This window comes from Lithobates pipiens, unplaced genomic scaffold (genome assembly GCF_037356315.1).
Source record: "Lithobates pipiens isolate NorthernLeopardFrog02 unplaced genomic scaffold, aLitPip1_a1.2 Scaffold_19, whole genome shotgun sequence".
Lineage (NCBI taxonomy): Eukaryota > Metazoa > Chordata > Amphibia > Anura > Ranidae > Lithobates > Lithobates pipiens.
In genome coordinates, this window is record NW_027507764.1 from 461,920,113 (window position 1) to 461,944,157 (window position 24,045).

The 24,045-nt window shown below is 47.1% G+C and overlaps 1 protein-coding gene across 1 annotated transcript in view; it reads left to right on the forward strand.

The window, feature by feature from the left end:
- The window catches only part of DNAJC5B (DnaJ heat shock protein family (Hsp40) member C5 beta), a 232,722-nt gene that overhangs the window by 24,478 nt on the left and 184,199 nt on the right, over positions 1–24,045 (forward strand). The gene's annotated exons all lie outside the window — the stretch shown is intronic.

The following is a 24,045-nucleotide window of genomic DNA, read 5'->3' on the forward strand; positions in this document are numbered from 1 at the left end:
GGTAGGGATGAGCTGAACACCCCCGGTTCGGTTCGCACCAGAACCTGCGAACGGACAGAAAATTTGCGTGAACTTTAAAACCCCATTAAAGTCTATGGGACTCGAACTTTCAAAATCAAAAGTGCTAATTTTAAAGATATATGGACAATGATATAGCGCTCTATTCAAAACAAACAAAATATATAAAAAAGTTCATAAACAAAAATATAGTGAATGGCTTCAAAATACGATATCCTCAGATATGGTGATCACATCCAAAGGCAGAAGAAGGAATAGTCATAATCCATTTCATACGCAGAGGAGGAGGGGAACCGTCACCAACACCCAAAAACACTGACTCTTACCATAGATGTACAGATAAAAACGCATGTAGTAAATCACCAAGGGGGAGGCAGTTTTCTATGCTGATTTCCCTTCGTCTACAGAAGCGCAATCATCTCAATGGGAGTCGTCCAATGGGAAAAGAGGATTCCTATTTCTGTTTAGTAGGCACTTCACTTCCCAGGAACTGCTTAAATCTCCAGACCAACAATCCTCCCAAAAACCATAGAAAACATAAAACAAAGTGGCCTCATTGCGCAGGTATACTGATAAACCAATAATCTTTTTATTCTCTAAAACCGTAGTTGAACTCACATTTAAGATGAGATATACAGGCATCAAATGACAATCGGCTACAGATGGAAAAAAACGAATGAAGACCACTCCTGTGCTCCTTCTGATGTCACCAGGTCCCAAAAAACGCCCGACGTTTCGCCACCAACGTGCGTCCTCATGCCCCTGAGGACGCACGTTGGTGGCGAAACGTCGGGCGTTTTTTGGGACCTGGTGACATCAGAAGGAGCACAGGAGTGGTCTTCATTCGTTTTTTTCCATCTGTAGCCGATTGTCATTTGATGCCTGTATATCTCATCTTAAATGTGAGTTCAACTACAGTTTTAGAGAATAAAAAGATTATTGGTTTATCAGTATACCTGCGCAATGAGGCCACTTTGTTTTATGTTTTCTATGGTTTTTGGGAGGATTGTTGGTCTGGAGATTTAAGCAGTTCCTGGGAAGTGAAGTGCCTACTAAACAGAAATAGGAATCCTCTTTTCCCATTGGACGACTCCCATTGAGATGATTGCGCTTCTGTAGACGAAGGGAAATCAGCATAGAAAACTGCCTCCCCCTTGGTGATTTACTACATGCGTTTTTATCTGTACATCTATGGTAAGAGTCAGTGTTTTTGGGTGTTGGTGACGGTTCCCCTCCTCCTCTGCGTATGAAATGGATTATGACTATTCCTTCTTCTGCCTTTGGATGTGATCACCATATCTGAGGATATCGTATTTTGAAGCCATTCACTATATTTTTGTTTATGAACTTTTTTATATATTTTGTTTGTTTTGAAAAGAGCGCTATATCATTGTCCATATATCTTTATATATTGTTTCCAGCAATATTTGTGTTAGCAGCTATTTTTGTTTTATATAGATTGATTTTGCTTTTTAGCGCAACAAATTTTTTCACTTTTCGCTAATTTTAAAGGCTAATATGCAAGTTATTGTCCTAAAAAGGATTTGGGGACCCGGCGCCTGCCCCAGGGGACATGTATCAATGCAAAAAGTTTTAAAAACAGAAGTTTTTTCGGGAGCACTGATTTTAACCACTTAAGCCCGGACCATTTTGCAGTTAAAGGACCAAGCCCCTTTTGCGATTCGGCACTGTGTCGCTTTAACTGACAATTGCGTGGTCATGCGACGTGGCTCCCAAATAAAATTGGCGTTCTTTTTTCCCACAATAGAGCTTTTGGTGGTATTTGATCTCCTCCGTGGTTTTTCTTTTTTGCACTATAAACAAAAATAGAGCAACAATTTTGAAAAAAAATGCAATTTTTTGTTACTTTTTGCTATAATAAATATCCCCCAAAAATATATAAAAAAGCATTTCTTTCCTCAGTTTCAGCCGATATGTATTCTTCTACATATTTTTGGTAAAAAAAATCGCAATAAGCGTTTACTGATTGGTTTGCGCAAAAGTTATAATGTCTACAAAATAAGGGATAGTTTTATGGCATTTTTATTAATAATTTTTTTTTACTAGTAATGATGGCGATCAGTGATTTTTATTGTGACTGCGACATTATGGCGGACACGTCGGACAATTTTAACACATTTTTGGGACCACTGACATTAACCACTTCAATACAGGGCACTTAAACACCTTCATGCCCAGACCAATTTTCAGCTTTCAGTGCTGTCGCACTTTGAATGACAATTGCGCAATCATGCTACACTGTACCCAAATGAAATTTTTATAACTTTTTTCCCACAAACAGAGCTTTTTTTTGGTGGTATTTGATCACTTCTACGGTTTTTATTTTTTGCTAAACAAATAATAAAATACCAAAATTTTTGACAAAAAATAATTTTTTTTTGTTTCAGTTACAAAACTTTGTAAATAAGTAAGTTTTCTCCTTCACTGATGGGCACTGATGGGGCTACACTGATGGGCACTGATAAGGCGGCACTGATGGGCACCGATGAGGTGGCACCAATGAAGTGGCACTGATGAGGTGGCATTGATGTACACTGATATGTGGCACTTATAGGCGGTACTGATGGGCACTGATAGGCGGCACTGATGGGTGACACGGATGGGCACTGATAGGTAGCACAAATTGGCACTGATAGCTGGCACGGATTGGCATGGATAGGCGGTACGGATGGGCATGGATAGGCGGTACAGATGGGCATGGATAGGCGGTACGGATGGGCATGGATAGGCGGTACAGATGGCCATGGATAGGCGGCACAGATGGGCATGGATAGGCGGCACAGATGGGCACGGATGGGCACTGATAGGTGGCACGGATGGGCACTGATAGGCGGCATTGTATTGTTTTATACTGTACTAATGGATGCCAATCAGTGCCAAACAATAATGCATGCCAATCAGTGATGCCCATTGTGGGCACTGATTGGCATCCATTGTGGGCACTGATTGGCATCCCTGGTGGTCTAGGGTGGCATACCTTGTGCTGGGAATCCCTGGTGGCCTGGTGGCGTCCCTGGTGGTCCAGTGTGGGCATCCTCGGGGGGGGGGGGGGGGCTGTGCTGATAATCGATCAGCACAGACCCCCCCGTCAGAGGAGCAGCCGATCGGCTCTCCTCTACTCGCGTCTGACAGACGTGAGTGAGGAAAAGCCGATCACTGGCTCTTCCTATTTACACTGTGATCAGCCATGATTGGACACGGCTGATCACGTGGTAAAGAGTCTCCGTCGGAGACTCTTTACCGAGATCGTAGTTGCGTCTCAAAATCCTGATCACGTCATATGATGTCCGGTCAGGATTTTTAAACCACTTTGCCGCCGTGCTTTTGTTATAGGGCGGGCGGCAAGTGGTTAATACAGCGATCAGTGTGATTAAAAATGCATTGATTACTGTAAAAATGTCACTGCCAGTGAAGGGGTTAACACTAGTGGGCAATGAAGGGGTTAAGTGTGACCTAATGTGTGTTTCTTACTTTAGGGGGGCGGGGCTTGGCATGTGACATCACTGATCGACGCTCCCTATGACAGGAAACAGACGATCAGTGACAGGCAACTAGGTAGCATGGGAGAGGTTTCTTTACCTCTTCCGTTCTTCAGCTCTGTGACCCTATCACGGGACACCGATGGCGATTGGGTCCGTGGGTCCCACGGTCACGGAGCTCAGGACCCACAGCTGGGCTCTTAAAGGGCAACGTACCTGTACGTGCTTCTGCCCAGCCGTGCCATTCTGCTGACGTATATCGGCGTGAGGCGGTCCTTAAGTGATTAATGACACTTAAAGTGAAAAAAAATTGAAATATTCCTTTAAATATCGTGCCCGGGGGGTGTCTATAGTATGCCTGTGAAGTGGCACTTGTTTCCCGTGTTTAGAATAGTCCTTGTACAAAATGAAATTTCTAACGGAAAAAAAGTAATTTAAAACTGCTTGCGGTTTTAATGTAATGTCTGGTTTCGGCAATATGGATGAAAATCATTGGGAAAAATGGCATGGGTAGCCCCCCCCCAGCCCATTACCAGCCCCTTTGGGTCTTGTAAAGATATTAAGGGGAATCCCGTACCCAAATTTAAAAAAGGAAAGGCGTGGGGCCCCCAGGCCCTATATACTCAGAACAGCAGTATACAGGCGGTGCAAACAAGACAGGGACTGTGTAGGTTTGTTGTTACCGTATATACTCGAGTATAGGCCGACCCGAGTATAAGCCGAGGCCCCCAATTTCCCCCCAAAAAACTGGGAAACCTATTGACTCGTGTATAAGCCGAGGGTGAGATATGCCTGTCCATCCCTGTGTGTGTGTCCATCCATCCATCCATCCCTGTGTGTGTGTGTGTCCATCCATCCCTGTGTGTGTGTGTCCATCCATCCATCCATCAATCCCTGTGTGTGTGTCCATCCATCCATCCATCCCTGTGTGTGTGTGTGTCCATCCATCCATCCATCCCTGTGTGTGTGTCCATCCATCCATCCATCCCTGTGTGTGTGTGTGTCCATCCGTGTGTGTGTGTGTGTGTGTGGCCTTGTGTGTCCAGCCTACCTGTGTCCTGAGCCTCCGTCCGGTCCCGAGCCTCCGTCCGGTCCCGTCCCGTCCCGAGCCTCCGTCCGGTCCCGTCCCGTCCCGAGCCTCCGTCCGGTCCCGTCCCGAGCCTCCGTCCGGTCCCGTCCCGTCCCGTCCCGAGACTCCGTCCGGTCCCGTCCCGTCCCGAGCCGAGCCTCCGTCCGGTCCCGTCCCAGGATCACCGCTCTTCGTCGGCGCCCATTCCCCTGTTCAAATGCCGCGCCTCCCTGTCTGTGATAGGCGGAACACAATTTCCCAGCAGCCTGTGTTCCGCCTATCACGGACATCGTCTCATCCTCGTCCGTAGTACGAGGATGAGACGATGTCGGTGATAGGCGGAACACAGGCTGCTGGGAAATTCAGTGTTCCGCCTATCACAGGCGAAGGCGGAGCCGGAGGCGCGGCTTTTGAATTATAGAATGGCCGCTGTCTGTCTGCTCGACACGCTGATCGAGCAGGCAGACAGCGATGACTCGAGTATAAGCCGAGGGGGGCACTTTCAGCCTCAAAAAAGAGGCTGAAAATCTCGGCTTATACTCGAGTATATACGGTAAGTAGAATCTGTTAGTAATTTTGAACTGGTACATTTTTAAAGTGTAGCTCCAGTCAAAAAATCTACTTCTAATCTTTTTGGAAAACATAGGGAAGGGTTATCATCCCTGTAACATTTTTTTTTTCCATCTGCGCACCTCTTTAGAAGATTTCTCCTCACTTTCTGTCCCAATGACCAATGTTTTTTCAAAATATGGGGTTTTTAGTAAAACAAGGATTAGGATAAAGAATCAGTGGAGAGGAGACACATTTTTCCCATATCAACTCTTACAGGAGAGAATTTCCCTTCCTAGGAGTAGATTTAATCTCGCTTCCTGTTGTCTCCTTCCGTTTGCAAGTAAAAGACGTTTGTAAGTCGGATGTTTGAAAGTAGGGGCCTGCCCTATATGCTCTGCAGAAATTTGGGTCTAAGGTGTTGGTGTTGCCACAAGTTAATACTGAAAGTCCTCAAAGTGACTCTTGGTGGGAGCTGGAGCGCCCTGCTGTGAACTATTATATCAAGAATTGTAATTACATGCCACTGTTGAACAGTGGTAGAAAAATTGGGCCTTTGGTGGTGGTGGTGCTGGTGCCGCAACACTGTAAGTCCCCACAGTTACTCTCAGTGGGCGCTAGAACTGGCCCTGCTGTGAAATATTATATCAAGAATTGTAATTACATGCACCTGTTAAACAGTGCCTGAAAAATTGGGCCTTAGCCACTGTTGCTGGTGCCACGACACTGCAACCCCTCACAGATACTCTAGTTGGAGCGCAGGAATAAGCCCTGCTGCAAAGTATTGCATCAAAAATTGTAATTACATGCCCCTGTTAAATAGGGGCTGAAAAATTCAGCCTTAGCCACTGGTGGCAGTGCACAGAACCAAAAATGTTCTTCCAAGCTATCAGCAGGATCATTGAGGAGGAAGAGGATAGTCACTCAGCATAACAGGATAGTCACTCAGCATCAGCATAGGCAGACAGGTCAGTAGCTCAATTGTATACTGTGCAAGCTCTGGCCAGTGATCCATCCTTAAGACCCAGTAACCCAGAGGATTTTCGGTGGGAAAGGTGTCCAAGTCTGATCTTGCCCCTAGGTATTCCTGCACCATGTAAATCAGACGCTGGCAATGGTTGCTGGAACCGATCATACTTTGGGATTGCAGAATAAAAAATTGTGTGAACGCAACGGTCAGACGGCCACCTTCTCCACCGCTCCTTCTGTGACTGACCGAAGCCTCAGCAACACGTTCCAGGACCAGGAATTTGTAACCTCTCAGTCTCTGGGAACACGTTGCACAGACCTTTCTGCAAGGTCTCCCAAAGATGTTTCATCCTCCGCTCCCTCTGCGACGGCAAGATAAGGACCGAAACCTTACCCTTTTACCATGGATCAAGAAGAGTTGCCAGCCAGTAATGATCCCTCTCCTTGATCCACTGAATACCAGAATCCTTCCGCAGGCTTTGCAGGATCAAGGAGGCCACGCAGCGTAGGTTAGCTTATACATTCGGTCCAGAGTCCTCTGGGTCACTAAGGACAACATGATCCGCAGCTACCTACTCCCAGCCACATACAAGTCCACGGGTTTCTTGGGACTGTAAATCATCCCTGAAAGACTGCTGCTGCTGATGCTGAGTGCCAGGCTCCACCTCCATGCTGACACAATCCCCCTCCTCCTCCTCCTCCTCGTCCTATTCCTGTGTGATCGGCGGGACAGCAGAAACACTGTCTGGATAAAGGGGGCATTGAGAGGCAAGGAAGTCCTCCTCTTCCTGCCTCTGTTCTGCCTCAAGTGCCCTGTCCATTATTCCACACAGTGTGTGCTCCAACAGGTGGACAAGAGGTACAGTGTCACTGATGCATACACTGTCACTGCTCACCATCCTTGTGGACTCCTCAAATGGTGACAGGACAGTGCATGCATCCCTGATCATGGCCCACTGACGTGGGGAAAATAACCGAGCTCCCCTAACCCTGTCCTGGTGCAGTAGTCACACAGGTACTCATTGATGGCCCTCTGCTGTGTGTGCAGCCGCTGCAGCATGGCCAACGTTGAGTTCCACCTGGTGGGAATGTCACAGATTAGGTGGTTCTTCGGCAGGTTCAATTCAGAAATGCACACAGACTTTCCTGGCCTGCCTCAGGACATCTTGTAAGCCCGGGTACCTGCCCAAGAATCACTACACCACCAAGTTAAAAACGTGAGCCACACTGGGCACAGGGGCCAGTTGTCCCTGTCGGAAGGCGGAGAGGAGGTTGGTGCCATTTTTGCAAACCACCATTCCTGGCATAAGCTGGGGTGGCATCAACCACCTTTCAGCCTGCCCCTGCAGAGCTGACAAAATCTCTGTCCCAGTGTGGCTCCTGTCCCCCAAGCACACCAGCGCAAGCACGGCATGGCATATTTTTGCCTGCGTTCTTGCGTAGCCCCTTGAACGCCTACGGAGCATCACTGGTTCCGAGGACAAAGCACAGGAAGAGGCCATGGAGGAAGAAGAAGAGGAGGGGTTGGAGGAGAGAGGTGTGTCACAATCACCAGTAGTAGTATTTTGGAGGCGTGGTGGCGGAACAACCTCCAATACTACTGCACCTTGTCTTGCATCCTTCCCAGCTGCCAGAAGAGTCACCCAGTGCGCCGTGAAAGATAGGTAACGTCCCTGTCCATGCCTGCTGAACCATGAATCAGCGGTAATATGCACCTTACCGCTGACCACCCTGTCCAGCGAGGCATGGACATTGCCTTCCATATGCCAGTAGAGAGCCAGAATCGCCTTCCGTGAGAAAAAGTGGCGTTTGGGAACCTGCCACTGAGGAACTGCACATTGCACAAACTCACGGAAGGGGGCGGAGTCTACTAACTGAAAAGGCAGCAGTTGAAGTGCTAGCAATTTAGCCAAGCTAGCATACAACCGCTGGGCATGTGGATAGCTGGGACTGAACTTCTTTCAACGGTCCAGCAGCTGGGGCAGGGAAATTTGCCTGGTACAATCGGATTTCGGTGTACCGCTAGCAGATTTCCCGCAAGTACTTGGCTGTGACACACCTAATTCTACCCCTTCATTCCTCTCAGTGCAGGTTTCAGAGAGGACTGAAGGTATAGTGGCGTTGGAGATCCCAGCTGATGAGGAGCAAGAAGAGGTCCGCTTTGTTCTTTTGGTGTGGGTCTTTAAGGTACGCTTGCCAACGAACTGCATGGCAGGTCAACATATGTCTGGTCAAGCATGGGGTGCCCAAGCGGCTGATGTTTTGGCCACGCAAGATACCCTTGAGACATATGTTGCAAATAGCAGCAGTGCGATCTGATGCAAAAAAAGACCCACATCAAAGACATTTTGGAATAATGCGCAGAGGCAGCGCCCTGCACAGGCAGAGCTCTGCGGTGTGATTCAGTTGGTGTGCTACCCTTAAGCTGGCCCCTGAATGGCATTCTGCCTCATTGGAGATGTTCCTCCTCCTCCTCTCTCCTATCAGGCACCCACGTGGAGTCAGTGACCTCATCATCCCCCTCCCTCCTTATCACTGGAGCAAACCTGGCACTATGCTGCAGCTGGTGGAACATGACTGCCAGATTGGGCATCCCCTCTCTCTGGGCTCACGCTACTGCCTTCCTCTATCTGGGTATCATCACCAGAGCCTTCAAAATGCTGGGCATCCTCCTGGAGCATGTACCCAACATTGTGCTCACACAGTTCGGGGGACTCCTCAGGAGGACATGGTGGGTCTAGGGAAGGAGTGACTGATGCCATTGGGAAGAGGCCGCGTTGGCAGCTGCTTTGCCAGTACCCTGAGCCTGGGTGAGAGAGGATGAGGAGGATGAGGAGGGCTTGGTCATCCACTCTACCAAGTCTTCGGCATGTTGCTGCTCAACAAGTCCAGCTGCCGAAAATAAGGACAAGCGTGTCCCATAGCCACGTGCTGATGAGGATGCACTGCATCCACGACCAGCACTGTTGTCTCTAGACACAGAGCCTGCTTGCCCTCTTTTATTGGCTCATGACTGTCTGCCTCTCCTTGTTGGCCTTCCAGACATATTAATGACCTGCAGGGAGATGAGAACACCAGCAATTGGGGTAGCTTTAGGTGCATAATGAGCAGATGACACAGTACACTGACTGTAATTACTGCAGCTGCCTGCCTGTGGTATAGGATCTGAAGAACACCAGCAATTGGGGTAGCTTTAGGTGCACACTGTGCAGATGACACAATACACCAACTGTAATTACTGAAGCTGCCTGCGGTATAGGATCAGCAGAACACCAGCAATTGGGCTAGCTTTAGGTGCACACTGTGCAGATGACACAAAACACCAACTGTAATTACTGGAGCTGCCTGTGGTATAGGATCAGCAGAACACCAGAAATTTGGGTAGCTTTAGGTGCACACTGTGCAGATAACACAGTACACTGACTGTAATTACTGCAGCTACATGCCTGTGGTATAAAATCTGAAGAACACCAGCAATTGGGGTAGCTTTAGGTGCACACTGTGCAGGTGGCACAATAAACCGACTGTAACTGCTGCAGCTGCCTGTGGTATAGGATCAGAACAGCACCAACAATTGGGGTAGCTTCAGGTGTACACTGTGCAGGTGGCACAATACACTGACTGTAACTGCTGCAGCTGCCCGTGGTATAGGACTAGAACAACACCAGCAATCGGGGTAGCATCCTGCCTCTGGCCAATTATGGCTCTCTTCGCTGACGGCGCTGTGTTTGGCCAAGCATGCGGGTCATAGTGCATGCTTGGCCAATCATCAGCCAGCAATGCACTGCGATGCCGCAGTGCATTATGGGCCGTGTGCGCCACTCGAATTTGGCGCGAATGGCCCATAATGTTCTGGTTTCGCAGAATGGGCGAACAGCCGGTGTGCGAGTCGAACATGGGTTTGACTTGAACACTCAGCTCATCCCTAGTCTCAGGGAAGAAGTTTGCCAGTGAGCCCTGCCGCTGTCTGCTGGCGCTGGGATATAGTTTGAGCCAGTGAGTGCAGGAATCACCCCTGTAGAGCTGTAGAAAGCTCGATGAGACTGCAGCTGAGGAGACACACGTCCTCACTCTTCCATAGCCTTGCCACGCCCTGACAATTGTTTTTTTTTAAGCTCCAATACATCCTAATTGCATACAGATTCAATATTCAAGTTTTCTAGCAAGTGTTGCAGTTCCTTGATTGACCTCAGTAGTTAAGAGTGTAGACAGAGAGTTACCTGGCTAAGCAGGCTGGTTATAAACTACCATAGCAAAACTACAGGCTAAAACACAGTTTACACCATGAGTTTTTTTTATCAACCTCCTGGGTTGAACGAAAAAAATGGACAGCTCTGGTCAGAACCACTGTACTAACAATCCAATGTTAGTACAGTGATCTCCCCTGCTGTTCAATTGTGTTCTGACTAGGGGACGCCCCCCCCCCTACCTCCCGCCTGAATACTCCGGTCAGTGCCAGCAGTCATTAGCTGAGATTGGGAAGTGGTGGACTGCTGGTTTTCCAGCATGCACTCCCGACAGAAGCTGGCCGCCATACACACAGACCGAATGTTGGATGATTTTTATAGAACCAACCCGATATTCAGCCTGTGTGTACTAGGCTTAGTTGTCAGCCATGCACACATACATTATTCTATAGCTATGCCCAGATGATAAAAAAACATAAACCACGAGCAGGCAGATTGTGTTCCCAAAATGCACCTCAATGCCATTTGAAATTTGATTGGAATCTACCTTAAATAAAAACAAAATATCTATTCTAGCATCAACTTCAATTACAGTCCTATACATAACACAGACATTTTACAGTTAGGGAACTGATTAACAGAATTTATTAATTATAAATGAACAATGGATTAGGTTTCTTGAAGTAGAAAGCTAAAACTAGAAGAGACTAGGTAATACCCCAAATTTATTGGAAGGCAAAGTATAATGTGTTGCAATCTATTATTTAGTTCAGTTTTTTAATATTTCATATTTCCTTTTGGTGAGATTTACAGATCTCTACACACTCAAGAGCAGGGAGCCATGAGAGACTTTCATCATCGGAGCACTATATGAGCCATAAAAAACAAAACAGAAAACCCCAAAAAACAATAGAATAATTTGAATTGATGCTAAATCGTTTAAGCTGTAAGCCAGTTAATAGTGATGGACGAACTTCCGACGGGACGTTTCGCGAACGCGAAATGCGAACGGACCCAAACGTTCGCGAAACCGACCGTTCGCCGCGGGCCCCATTGACTTCAATGGGAGGCGAACTTTGCAAACCTTCATGTCGAATTTGCGGCCACGTGGTAATTATTAGGGGGTAAAACGTAGTCCCACCATCTGGACAATGACATAATACATGTATGAGGTGAATTTGGGATCGATAACTACAAGCATTTTTATTTTATTTGGGAAATTGTTCTAACAATTCAGGACTATGGAGCTAATGAAGGCAATGGAGGAGAGGGAAGGTCAGGGACCAGGGTAGGCAAAGAAGAGGGTGCAGGAGATGATCACCAGCAGCGTGACATACCGGAATGACACATGCACCGTAATACAGAGCACTGACAGCAGCACCGTGACATACAGAGCGCTGACAGCAGCACCGTGACATACAGCGCTGACAGCAGCACCGTGACATACAGCGCTGACAGCAGCACCGTGACATACAGCGCTGACAGCAGCACCGTGACATACAGCGCTGACAGCAGCACCGTGACATACAGCGCTGACAGCAGCACCGTGACATACAGCGCTGACAGCAGCACCGTGACATACAGCGCTGACAGCAGCACCGTGACATACAGCGCTGACAGCAGCACCGTGACATACAGCGCTGACAGCAGCACCGTGACATACAGCGCTGACAGCAGCACCGTGACATACAGCGCTGACAGCAGCACCGTGACATACAGCGCTGACAGCAGCACCGTGACATACAGCACTGACAGCAGCACCGTAAGCAGCCCCAGGAGGAAGTCAGCACAGCACAGGGATGGTGTGATCCCCTCATAATAAGAACCCCCAGGAGGAAGTCAGCACAGCACAGGGATAGTGTGATCCCTTCATAATAAGAACCCCCAGGAGGAAGTCAGCACAGCACAGGGATATCATAAGCAGCCCCAGTAGAAATATGACACCGCTCAACCTCTTCAAAGAGGAGGGTAGGGGCATATAGTACGGTGTGCTTTTTTGGGTCAAGGAAGTGAGCCAAATGAATTAAGAAGGTCTGTGTGCTTGATTAAAAAAATAGTTTATAGACATATACATGGTCTACTGGTCACATGTGTTGAATTCCTCCGAGATCCATGCCTCATTCATTTTTAGAAATGTGAGGTAGTTAACACTGTGGTGAGCTAGGCGAGTACGCTTATCGGTCACAATCCCCCCTGCTGCGCTGAACGTCCTTTCGGACAGGACACTGGATGAGGGGCAAGCCAACAGTTCGATTGCAAATTGGGCAAGCTCTGGCCAGAGGTCAAGCCTGCCCACCCAGTAGTCTAGGGGTTCATCACTCCTCAGAGCGTCCACATCGGCCGTTAACCCAATGTAGTCGGACACCTGACGGTCTAGGCGTTCCCTGATGCTGGATCCGGATGACACCTGTCGATGGGTCGGCTGAAAGAATGACCTCATATCCGAAGTCACCAACACATCTTCAAACCGGCCTCTTCTTGCAGGCGCTGTTGGATTGGTACCCGCAAATCCTTCTCTGGGAGTGGGAATTGCTCCTCTGCCAGCGCACGCAAAAGCAGAATGCAGCATTTCTCGAAGCAAGGCCTGGAAGTGCTGCATTCTGACAGCCCTCTGCGACGGCGGTAACATTTCCGCCATTTTGTGTTTGTACCGGGGGTCTAAGTACGTTGCCACCCAGTACTGGTCCTTGACCCTCATGCTTTTTATACGGGGGTCCCTATTAAAACACTGGAGCATGAAGGCCCCCATTTGCACTAAAGTGGAAGCGGTGTGGTGGCCTGGCTCCTGCTCATCATCCAGGATAATGTCGTCCTCTTCATTCTCCTCTCCCCATCCTCGCACAACAGGGATCCCAGAAAGGTTTAAAGCATGCTCTTCTTGCTCCTGCTCATCCGCCCCGGCACCATCCTCCTCTGACTCCTCATCAGACTCCTGTTGTTGACTTGTCTCAGATAGAGTAGCCCCCCCTGGGAATTCATCCAGCATTGCGACTTCCTCATCTTCCCGCTCCTGCTCCTCCACAGCCTGATCAATGACACGACGCAATGCACGCTCCAGAAAGAAGGCATAAGGTACCATGTCACTGATGGCGCCATGGCTGCGACTGACCAGTTTGGTGATCTCCTCAAATGGCCGCAGAAGTCTGCATGTGTCGCGCATGAGCAGCCACTGGCGCGGTGAAAAAAAACCCAGCTCCCCAGAACCGTTTCTTTCGCAGAGTTCATACAGGTAGACGTTAACTGCACGTTTCTGCTGGAGCAGCCTATCAAGCATATAGAAGGTTGAGTTCCATCGCGTCGGGCAATCGCAAATAAGACGTCTGACCGGCAGATGGTGTCGCCGCTGAATGTCAGCAAGGCGAGCCATGGCCGTGTAAGATCTTCTGAAATGGGCCGAGATTTTCCTTGCCTGCCGCAAGATGTCCTGGACCCCAGGGTATTTGACAAGGAATCGCTGCACGACCAAGTTTAAGACGTGTGCCATGCACGGCACGTGCGTGATTTTGCCCTGTTTCAATGCGCTAAGCAGATTGGCACCGTTGTCACACACCACTTTACCAACTGTCAAATTGAGTGGTGTTAGCCACTCATCTGCCTGTGAACGCAAAGCTGAAAGGAGTGCCGGGCCAGTGTGGCTCTTTGCTTCCAGGCACAACAGACGCAGCACGGCATGGCAACGTCTCACCTGGCATGTGGAATAGGTTCTGGGGAGCTTGGGCGGTGCAGTGGAAGAGACGCTAGCAGCGGAAAAGGAGGAGGCAGCTGAGGAGGAGAGGGAGGAGGATGGAGTAGGAGGAGGAGAAGAAGAGTCAGGCCTGCATGCAATCCGTGGCGGTAAAACCAAATCTACACGGGTGCCACGGGTTACATGCTTGACGGCCGTCAGAAGGTTCACCCAGTGGGCAGTAAAACTGATATACCTTCCCTGCCCGTGTTTGCTAGACCACGTGTCTGTGGTCAGATGTATCTTGGCACCGACACTGTGTGCCAGAGATACATTCACTTGCCGCTGAACATGGCCATATAGCTCTGGGATGCCCTTCTCTGAGAAATACTTCCTTCCTGGGACCTTCCATTGTGGTGTTCCAATGGCCACAAATTTGCGAAAGGCCTCCGAGTCCACCAGTTTATATGGCAGTAGTTGGCGGGCTATGAGTTCTGACAAGCCAGCCGCCAACCGTTGGGCAAGAGGGTTATCCGGCGTCATCATTTTTTTACGCTCAAACATTAGGCCCACGGAAGCCTGCCTTTTTGCAGAAAAATGTGAGCTTGGCGTGATGGAAGGTGGAGTGGAGGACAATTGTGAGGAGAGAGGAGAAGGAGAAGTAGAAGACGAGGCTGGACGGTGAGAGCCTGCAGTGTGGCTTTGTGTGTTCCGTTGCTCCCACTGGGCTCGGTGATGGCTGCTCATGTGCCTTCTTAAGGCGGTCGTCCCTAGGTGAGTATTGGGCTTACCGCGACTAACGCGTTGACTGCAAAGATTGCAGATGGCAACGCTATTGTCAGCAGCGGACACGTTAAAAAAAGCCCACACTGCGGAGCCATGTGCCGGTGTCCTGGGAGCGCCAGATGTGACCGTACATGGTCGATGACTCGCTCCTGATACATTTGCAGTCTGCTTTGTCCCTGCTGTGCAATGTAAGTCATTGCTGCTTCTCCTCCCTATCTGCTGGTCCATATCTCCCTCTGAACTCCCCTCCTCTTCCTCTCTTGTGGGCACCCACGTGACATCACTAGACACGTCATCATCAACGTCACCTTCCCCACCGCTATAAGTAGAGTAGGCAGCAACACCGGGGACCAACCTCCTCCTTGGGCTGATCTGGGTACTGGCGTCAGACTGCTGAGTAGCGCTTGTTGCTACCTCCTCTTCCTGATCCAATACCAAGAGTGGCTGCGCATCAGAAATGTCCTCTTGATATGGATCGGAAAATAATTCCAGTGACTCAAGCGGAAGGTATGTGGTGGTGGTGGTGGTGGTCGTGTTGTTGGTGGTAGTGTCTTTGGGGGTGCACATAGCAGAGAGTGAAGAAGAGGGTGCAGATCGAGAGGATGAGGAGGGTGCAGAAGAGTAAGGCTGAGCGAGCCACTCAACCAAGTCTGGTGCATCCTTTAAAGTAATTGAACGCACCTTCTGCAACTTCCCACTTTGGCTCAAGCCTGTTGCTCCTGCCCTACCCCTACCACCCCTGCGGAAGGGCCTGCCTCTTCCTCTGCATGTCATTTTTTAAATGACCCTGTGACAAAACTCTTAGTCCCTATACCGCTGAAGGACTGCTGCAGTATAGGTGAGCGGTCAGCAGTGGTGCACGTCAACCCTATCTATTGTGGACCTATAGCGGTCCTTACAGAACAGCAGACTGTACCGCACTCAAGCCTATGTACCGTAGCACCCTATACCAAGTTACCAGTCCTTATAAGAACTTTTGTGGACCAAGCAGGTTGTGTATTAGTGTTTAGCAGACTGTACGTCAGTCCCTATACCGCTGAAGGACTGCTGCAGTATAGGGCAGCGGTCAGCAGTGGTGCACGTCAACCCTATCTATTGTGGACCGATAGCGGTCCTTACAGAACAGCAGACTGTATCGCACTCAAGCCTATGTACCGTAGCACCCTATACCAAGTTACCAGTCCTTATAAGAACTTTTGTGGACCAAGCAGGTTGTGTATTAGTGTTTAGCAGACTGTACGTCAGTCCCTATACCGCTGAAGGACTGCTGCAGTATAGGGCAGCGGTCAGCAGTGGTGCACGTCAACCCTATCTATTGTGGACCGATAGCGGTCCTTACAGAACAGCAGACTGTACCGCACTCAAGCCTATGTACCGTAGCACCCTATACCAAGTTACCAGTCCTTATAAGAACTTTTGTGGAACAAGCAGGTTGTGTGTTAGTGATTAGCAGACTGTACGTCAGTCCCTATACCGCTGAAGGACTGCTGCAGTATAGGTGAGCGGTCAGCAGTGGTGCACGTCAACCCTATCTATTGTGGACCGATAGCGGTCCTTACAGAACAGCAGACTGTACCGCACTCAAGCCTATGTACCGTAGCACCCTATACCAAGTTACCAGTCCTTATAAGAACTTTTGTGGACCAAGCAGGTTGTGTATTAGTGTTTAGCAGACTGTACGTCAGTCCCTATACCGCTGAAGGACTGCTGCAGTATAGGGCAGCGGTCAGCAGTGGTGCACGTCAACCCTATCTATTGTGGACCGATAGCGGTCCTTACAGAACAGCAGACTGTACCGCACTCAAGCCTATGTACCGTAGCACCCTATACCAAGTTACCAGTCCTTATAAGAACTTTTGTGGACCAAGCAGGTTGTGTATTAGTGTTTAGCAGACTGTACGTCAGTCCCTATACCGCTGAAGGACTGCTGCAGTATAGGGCAGCGGTCAGCAGTGGTGCACGTCAACCCTATCTATTGTGGACCGATAGCGGTCCTTACAGAACAGCAGACTGTACCGCACTCAAGCCTATGTACCGTAGCACCCTATACCAAGTTACCAGTCCTTATAAGAACTTTTGTGGAACAAGCAGGTTGTGTGTTAGTGATTAGCAGACTGTACGTCAGTCCCTATACCGCTGAAGGACTGCTGCAGTATAGGGCAGCGGTCAGCAGTGGTGCACGTCAACCCTATCTATTGTGGACCGATAGCGGTCCTTACAGAACAGCAGACTGTACCGCACTCAAGCCTATGTACCGTAGCACCCTATACCAAGTTACCAGTCCTTATAAGAACTTTTGTGGAACAAGCAGGTTGTGTGTTAGTGATTAGCAGACTGTACGTCAGTCCCTATACCGCTGAAGGACTGCTGCAGTATAGGTGAGCGGTCAGCAGTGGTGCACGTCAACCCTATCTATTGTGGACCGATAGCGGTCCTTACAGAACAGCAGACTGTACCGCACTCAAGCCTATGTACCGTAGCACCCTATACCAAGTTACCAGTCCTTATAAGAACTTTTGTGGACCAAGCAGGTTGTGTATTAGTGTTTAGCAGACTGTACGTCAGTCCCTATACCGCTGAAGGACTGCTGCAGTATAGGGCAGCGGTCAGCAGTGGTGCACGTCAACCCTATCTATTGTGGACCGATAGCGGTCCTTACAGAACAGCAGACTGTACCGCACTCAAGCCTATGTACCGTAGCACCCTATACCAAGTTACCAGTCCTTATAAGAACTTTTGTGGACCAAGCAGGTTGTGTATTAGTGTTTAGCAGACTGTACGTCAGTCCCTATACCGCTGAAGGACTGCTGCAGTATAGGGCAGCGGTCAGCAGTGGTGCACGTCAACCCTATCTATTGTGGACCGATAGCGGTCCTTACAGAACAGCAGACTGTACCGCACTCAAGCCTATGTACCGTAGCACCCTATACCAAGTTACCAGTCCTTATAAGAACTTTTGTGGAACAAGCAGGTTGTGTGTTAGTGATTAGCAGACTGTACGTCAGTCCCTATACCGCTGAAGGACTGCTGCAGTATAGGTGAGCGGTCAGCAGTGGTGCACGTCAACCCTATCTATTGTGGACCGATAGCGGTCCTTACAGAACAGCAGACTGTACCGCACTCAAGCCTATGTACCGTAGCACCCTATACCAAGTTACCAGTCCTTATAAGAACTTTTGTGGACCAAGCAGGTTGTGTATTAGTGTTTAGCAGACTGTACGTCAGTCCCTATACCGCTGAAGGACTGCTGCAGTATAGGTGAGCGGTCAGCAGTGGTGCACGTCAACCCTATCTATTGTGGACCGATAGCGGTCCTTACAGAACAGCAGACTGTACCGCACTCAAGCCTATGTACCGTAGCACCCTATACCAAGTTACCAGTCCTTATAAGAACTTTTGTGGACCAAGCAGGTTGTGTATTAGTGTTTAGCAGACTGTACGTCAGTCCCTATACCGCTGAAGGACTGCTGCAGTATAGGGCAGCGGTCAGCAGTGGTGCACGTCAACCCTATCTATTGTGGACCGATAGCGGTCCTTACAGAACAGCAGACTGTACCGCACTCAAGCCTATGTACCGTAGCACCCTATACCAAGTTACCAGTCCTTATAAGAACTTTTGTGGAACAAGCAGGTTGTGTGTTAGTGATTAGCAGACTGTACGTCAGTCCCTATACCGCTGAAGGACTGCTGCAGTATAGGGCAGCGGTCAGCAGTGGTGCACGTCAACCCTATCTATTGTGGACCGATAGCGGTCCTTACAGAACAGCAGACTGTACCGCACTCAAGCCTATGTACCGTAGCACCCTATACCAAGTTACCAGTCCTTATAAGAACTTTTGTGGAACAAGTGAGTTGTGAATGTTTAGCAGACTGCAGCAGAAGGGCAGCAGTCAAGTATAATATCCTTTCTATATTTGGAAGAAAGAATATTATACATGTACAAGCCTATTACTGTACCACTGATACCAGTCCTGAAAAGAACCTTTGTGGAACTAATAATAACAGCAAGTCTTTAAAATTACCCTCACTGCCTGACAACACTGCTTCCTTCCTGTCCCTATACAAATTGGCAAAAAAAGAGAACGATTAGTGGTTACTGGAACAGCTCTTTTGTGGACCTTGATAGTAACAGCTAATGATGATGATGATGATGATGATGATGAAAGACTAATCTGGCTGTCCCTGTAGCATACACCGTCCTTTCCCTTTCTCTAAACTAACAAAAGACACTCAGGCTGCTGCAAGAATCAGCAGCACAGCAAACCTATCAACACCTAACACCTATACCAGTCCTGAAAAGAACTTTTGTGTACCAAATAGCTAGTGGTTTATCTCTCCCTACTCCACACAGGAACCTGTCCCTATCTTAACAGAAGAAAGAATGTAAAATGGCCACCGGATCGGGTGTATTTATAGGTTAGGGGGAATGTACAAGTGTCCATGTGCTGTCATGTCTCAATTGGCTGTCCTGTATCACATGATAAACGTGTCACCAAAGGTTAAAGTTCTTGTATACATTAAACACGTAAGTCCGCCGCGGCGAACGACGGAAAAAGGCGTTCGAACGTGCGGACCGCGAATGTCGGAAATTCGCCGCGAAACGACCGCCGGGCGAACCGTTCGGCCATCACTACCAGTTAATAAAACATGAAACAGAGAGGAAATGAACAATGAACTTTACCACCTATAATTGCGATTAGATTTCCCTAAGGTCTGTAAGTTTTGGCTGGTGGCATTGGTTTACTGCACAGCAGTGCAATTCCCTATTGTAAGATACACTACGCAGAACCAGAATTTCAATGTTCACAGTGGCCAATCGATGTGTAGTGAGAGCCAGATTTGTTGCAGTATATTTTATGCTGGCGTCCTAAGTGTATCTGTGTTTGCCTAATAAGAAATGCAGATGTTTTACTACTTTAATCTATATAGATTTTTGCTAATTTTAATGTTACATGTGGATGTTTATACAGTTTATACTGTTGTATGAAGTAGAACATAACCAAATTAAATATTTTACAAGAAACTCAATATTAGACAAAACCTGCCAAATAAGTGATATTGGATTGTCATGACTGACTTCCTTTTGTAGATAGTTGCTTTCTATGGCTGATGCCTATGATTTTCTGTGTAAATGAAGATCAGCATTGATAGCCCCTTTATCTATCTCACATTTCAAGTTTCTAAAAAAAAAACATATTAGACTTAAAGCTAACCTGACAGCAGCTGGGCATATACATTGTATGTGATGATTTTTGTATCTACAAGGGGGCTTCAAAAAGTTCTGCACTTTTTTAAACTCTATTTATTAGGAATTTCAAAAACAAATTGCATCACTTTTCTACATAGTCACCTTACTTTATGATGCATTTTTCCCAGTGTCATACCAACTTTTTATACCATCAGCAAACAATGGTTTTGGTTAAGCGCGTAGCCACTGATGCACCACTGCTTTCACATCATCATCACAAATCTTCTTCCCTTTAAAGCTTCTTTGAGCGGTCCAAAAAAGGTGGAAATCAAATAGCGCTAAACCCAGACTACAGTATAAGCTAGGTGGTCCATAACCTCCCACTCATAAAGGACTCTACGACAGAGAACTTTATCCTCATACTGAGCACACATGTGGAGATGAATTTGTGCTCCTGGCCCACCTTCTACCCACAAAAAGCATATGACGGAACGCTGTTCCTTTTTGATGCAATTTATATACTTTGTAGGTTTTTTTATCACAGCGTGACAACTCTTGCTAAACTGCAAGGTCAGCTGGCTTCCCAGACAGACTAGTCACATAATGCCGTGTACACATGACCAGATTTTCCGGCAGAAAAGGTCAGACAGAATCATTTCATCAGATATTCCAATCGTGTTTGGGCTTCATCTGACTTTTTTTTTTTTTCAAGAATTCTGACGAACCTAGAAATAGAACATGTTTTAAATCTTTCAGACGGAATCAATTCCTATCGGGAAAACCGTTTGTATGCTATTCTGTTGGACCAAAGACAACGTAAGAGCAGCTATTGGTTACTGGCTATTGAAATTCCTTTTCTAGTCCCATCGTACGTCATCGTGTTCTAAACTAACGGACTTTGGTGTAATCGTGTGTAGGCAAGTCCGTTTCAGCGGAACTCCGTCGGAAAGACATCAGAGTTTATTCTAATGGAAAATCAGGTCGTGTGTACACGGCATAACACTCTCAGACATGACCAATCACCTTTCCTCCCACCCTCAGCGCTTCCAACGAATAAAAAAAGTGCGTAAACTTTTTGAAGACCCTTCATAATAAAAAAAATCAATCCAGATATGTAATATACGCACATTTATGTGTTGTTGTACAACACGTTAGAGATACAGCGGTCTATTGATACCTATGAAAGTTTGCTGTATACATTATTATTAATGCCAACAAAACATTATGGCACATTTTATGTTCTATCCATTTAATCATTATAAGGCAATTTCCTGTTTTTCTTGCTGGACTTAGCCACTCTGAGTACTTTAAAGATAGCAAACAATCAGCCTCTCCTAGTTGCTCACATCACATGGTAATTCTCATCCTGACCAACTGCTCCCATAACCTGTAAGTATAAAACATTGTAAATTTCCTTTCACTGATGGAGAATTCTGCCATCATGAATTAATGTACCAGGAAAGCAAATGCTCCTCCTCCTGAATGGCAATAGTTTTACGGCACACAGATTGTTCACTCTGTAGTGCTCATGCCCTGGTCAAGACATTTTTTATTAGAACAGTAAGGTAAAAGGAATGCTATCTAAAATGAGGCTATTAGATGGTGCCTCCACTAAAAATAATTACAATCAGTAAGAACAAAAAAGTAACAAACTGCAAGTAAATTATATTGGAAAAAAAAATCTATTAAAAAAATATATTAAAAGGGCTTAAAATGCATAACTTTCTGGGGGGAATTAGACACCCTTTACAGTTTCATCATGGCACTGAGCCGAAATTGTTTGTGCCTGCACCTGATGGTGGGTGCTGAAGTTGGAGTGACAATACTGGAAATACCTTGCTCAGTGCTCCCTTCCTCCATCACAATGACAGGCACATGGTCGGTAAGTTTTGTAGTAGGTGGAACCTGATGAGGAACTTAGAAATTAGTCTGTCATCAGGTCCGCCTGGCTGTTGATTGACAGGGCATGTCAGTGGGCAAATCCATAGCTGCCATTTAGTCCATGAGCGACTTTCAACTGACAACACTGTTAAACAAAGGCACTGATTGATTGACAACACTGTCAATCAAAGATAAAGTGGACCTGATGGGGAACTAATCTCTTAGTTCATTATCAGGCTCTGCCCTCCCTGTAAAACAAGTATTTTACCAAATATGAGTATTACTATATTTGGGTAATGACATCACTACCATCCCTGTCCCCTTTGTTTATATTTATCTTTCAGCGACAGATTTTAAAGTGATGGTAGCTGGAACTATGTCAGTGTGTTGCTTGTGCCTGTGCTATCGGATACCTGCAGGTGCAGGTAGCTCAAAATTAAACTGCCAGTGAAATGCATGCTTTATTGCATCCCCCTGTCTGTGTAGCTCCAAGCACTTCAAGCCTTTTTAGGCTTCATGTACACTAAACTTTAGCATTAAGGAGCATTTGTTTTCCAAAGATCCTAAACCCTACCCCATAAAAACCTATGTGTCCATGTACACATAGGCTTTTAGCAGAGTTTAGGAGCTGCTGTGGTCAGGTGAGGTTCAACCTCCCTCAACTTCCCTCTCCTGAATGCGGAAGGATCAAATTCAGGACAGTAATGTTTTGAGGGGGGCAGGTATGGGGTGAAAGTGCCCAGTATTGAAGTGGTTAAGATACCCACATCACCACATTATTATGAAAATCTATATCTATTTTTATTCAGGATAATTTAAGAAAAACTTTCAAAAAACGCAAACATTTCCAAGATATAAACCTTCGTACAAAATCTGCACCCTATTGATCACCATCATAGCTATTACAGTCACATGATATCTTCCTCAGTAGAAGACATTGGTTTGTATATTAAGTTTAACTGTTAAAAGATGAAGGATTAGGGAGCACTCAACATGTTTTTTGGATAAAATCTGCTTCTTCCAGTATGACTAAAACATGGTCACTGTTGCTCGACCCCTCCAAAAAGGCTAGCATAAGGGTACCCACATGGGAACAAGAGATGGTTCACATCCGCGCTATGGCTGAATGACGGGCACAGTGCGGATGTGAATTCCCGGGAGGCCTTCATATGACTGTGCATGCTTCCTGTAGGGAGCATGTGGCGCACACTGTGATCACCAAGTCACTGAGACTCGAGTGACCACCAATCCGAGTAAGGGGCCGGTCCCGGCCCCTTACCATGTGATCAGCTGTCAGCCAATGACAGCTGATCATATCATCAAAACAAAAGCTCGGTGATCGTTTTTGTTTTCTCCTCACGCTGACAGCGGAAGAGAAAAAAAAAGCCGATCACCGGCTTATCTTAAAGGGACATCAATCCCGAAAAGGAAGAGGCAATTATGCCTCATTTATAGAGTCTAACAGTGCCCACAAGTGCCACCTATCAATGCCCACCAGTGCCACCTAACAATACCCACCAATGGTGCCAATCAGTGCCACCTAGAAGTGCTGCTTATCAGTGTAACTGATCAGATGGACAAAAATTACCCATTATAAAATTTTAAAACAAAATAAAAAAAAATACCACCAAATGAAAGCTCTATTTGGGGGAAAAAATTATACAAATTTCATTTGGGTACAGTGTTGTATGACCGCGTAATTGTCATTCAAAGTGCGACAGTGCTGAAAGCTGAAAATTGGCCTGGATAGGAGGGGGGTTTAAGTGCCCAGTAAGCAAGTGGTTAAAGGAGAATTTCGGAAGTTTAAAAAAAAGAAAACTTACATAATCACCTCCATGCTGCAGCTGTCCCATGCAGTGTGATGCTGCAGCTGTCCCTTGCCGGCTCTAAGCCTGAGAACTGAACAATCACATGACTGCTGACCATTCGGTTCTCAAACAACTCTGAACAGAGAGCTGTGACTGTCGCTGTCCTACTATAGTGCCAGGCTGGTGAGGGGACAGATGAAGCTGCCTCCGGATGGATCCCGAAAATATGTCTGGGAGCCTCCCAGAGTCTGGAACAGCTCTGTGAAATCAACTGACATCGGGCTTTACCCGTTATTGGCTGACTCTGGGTCACAGGAGAGGAAAAGTAAATGCAAGAAAAGTATGGCCAAAAAGCTTTGTCTTTTGAACAGAATAAAATTCTGATACTGTATGTTCTTGCCAATGTTTTTCCATGTTTTCAACATT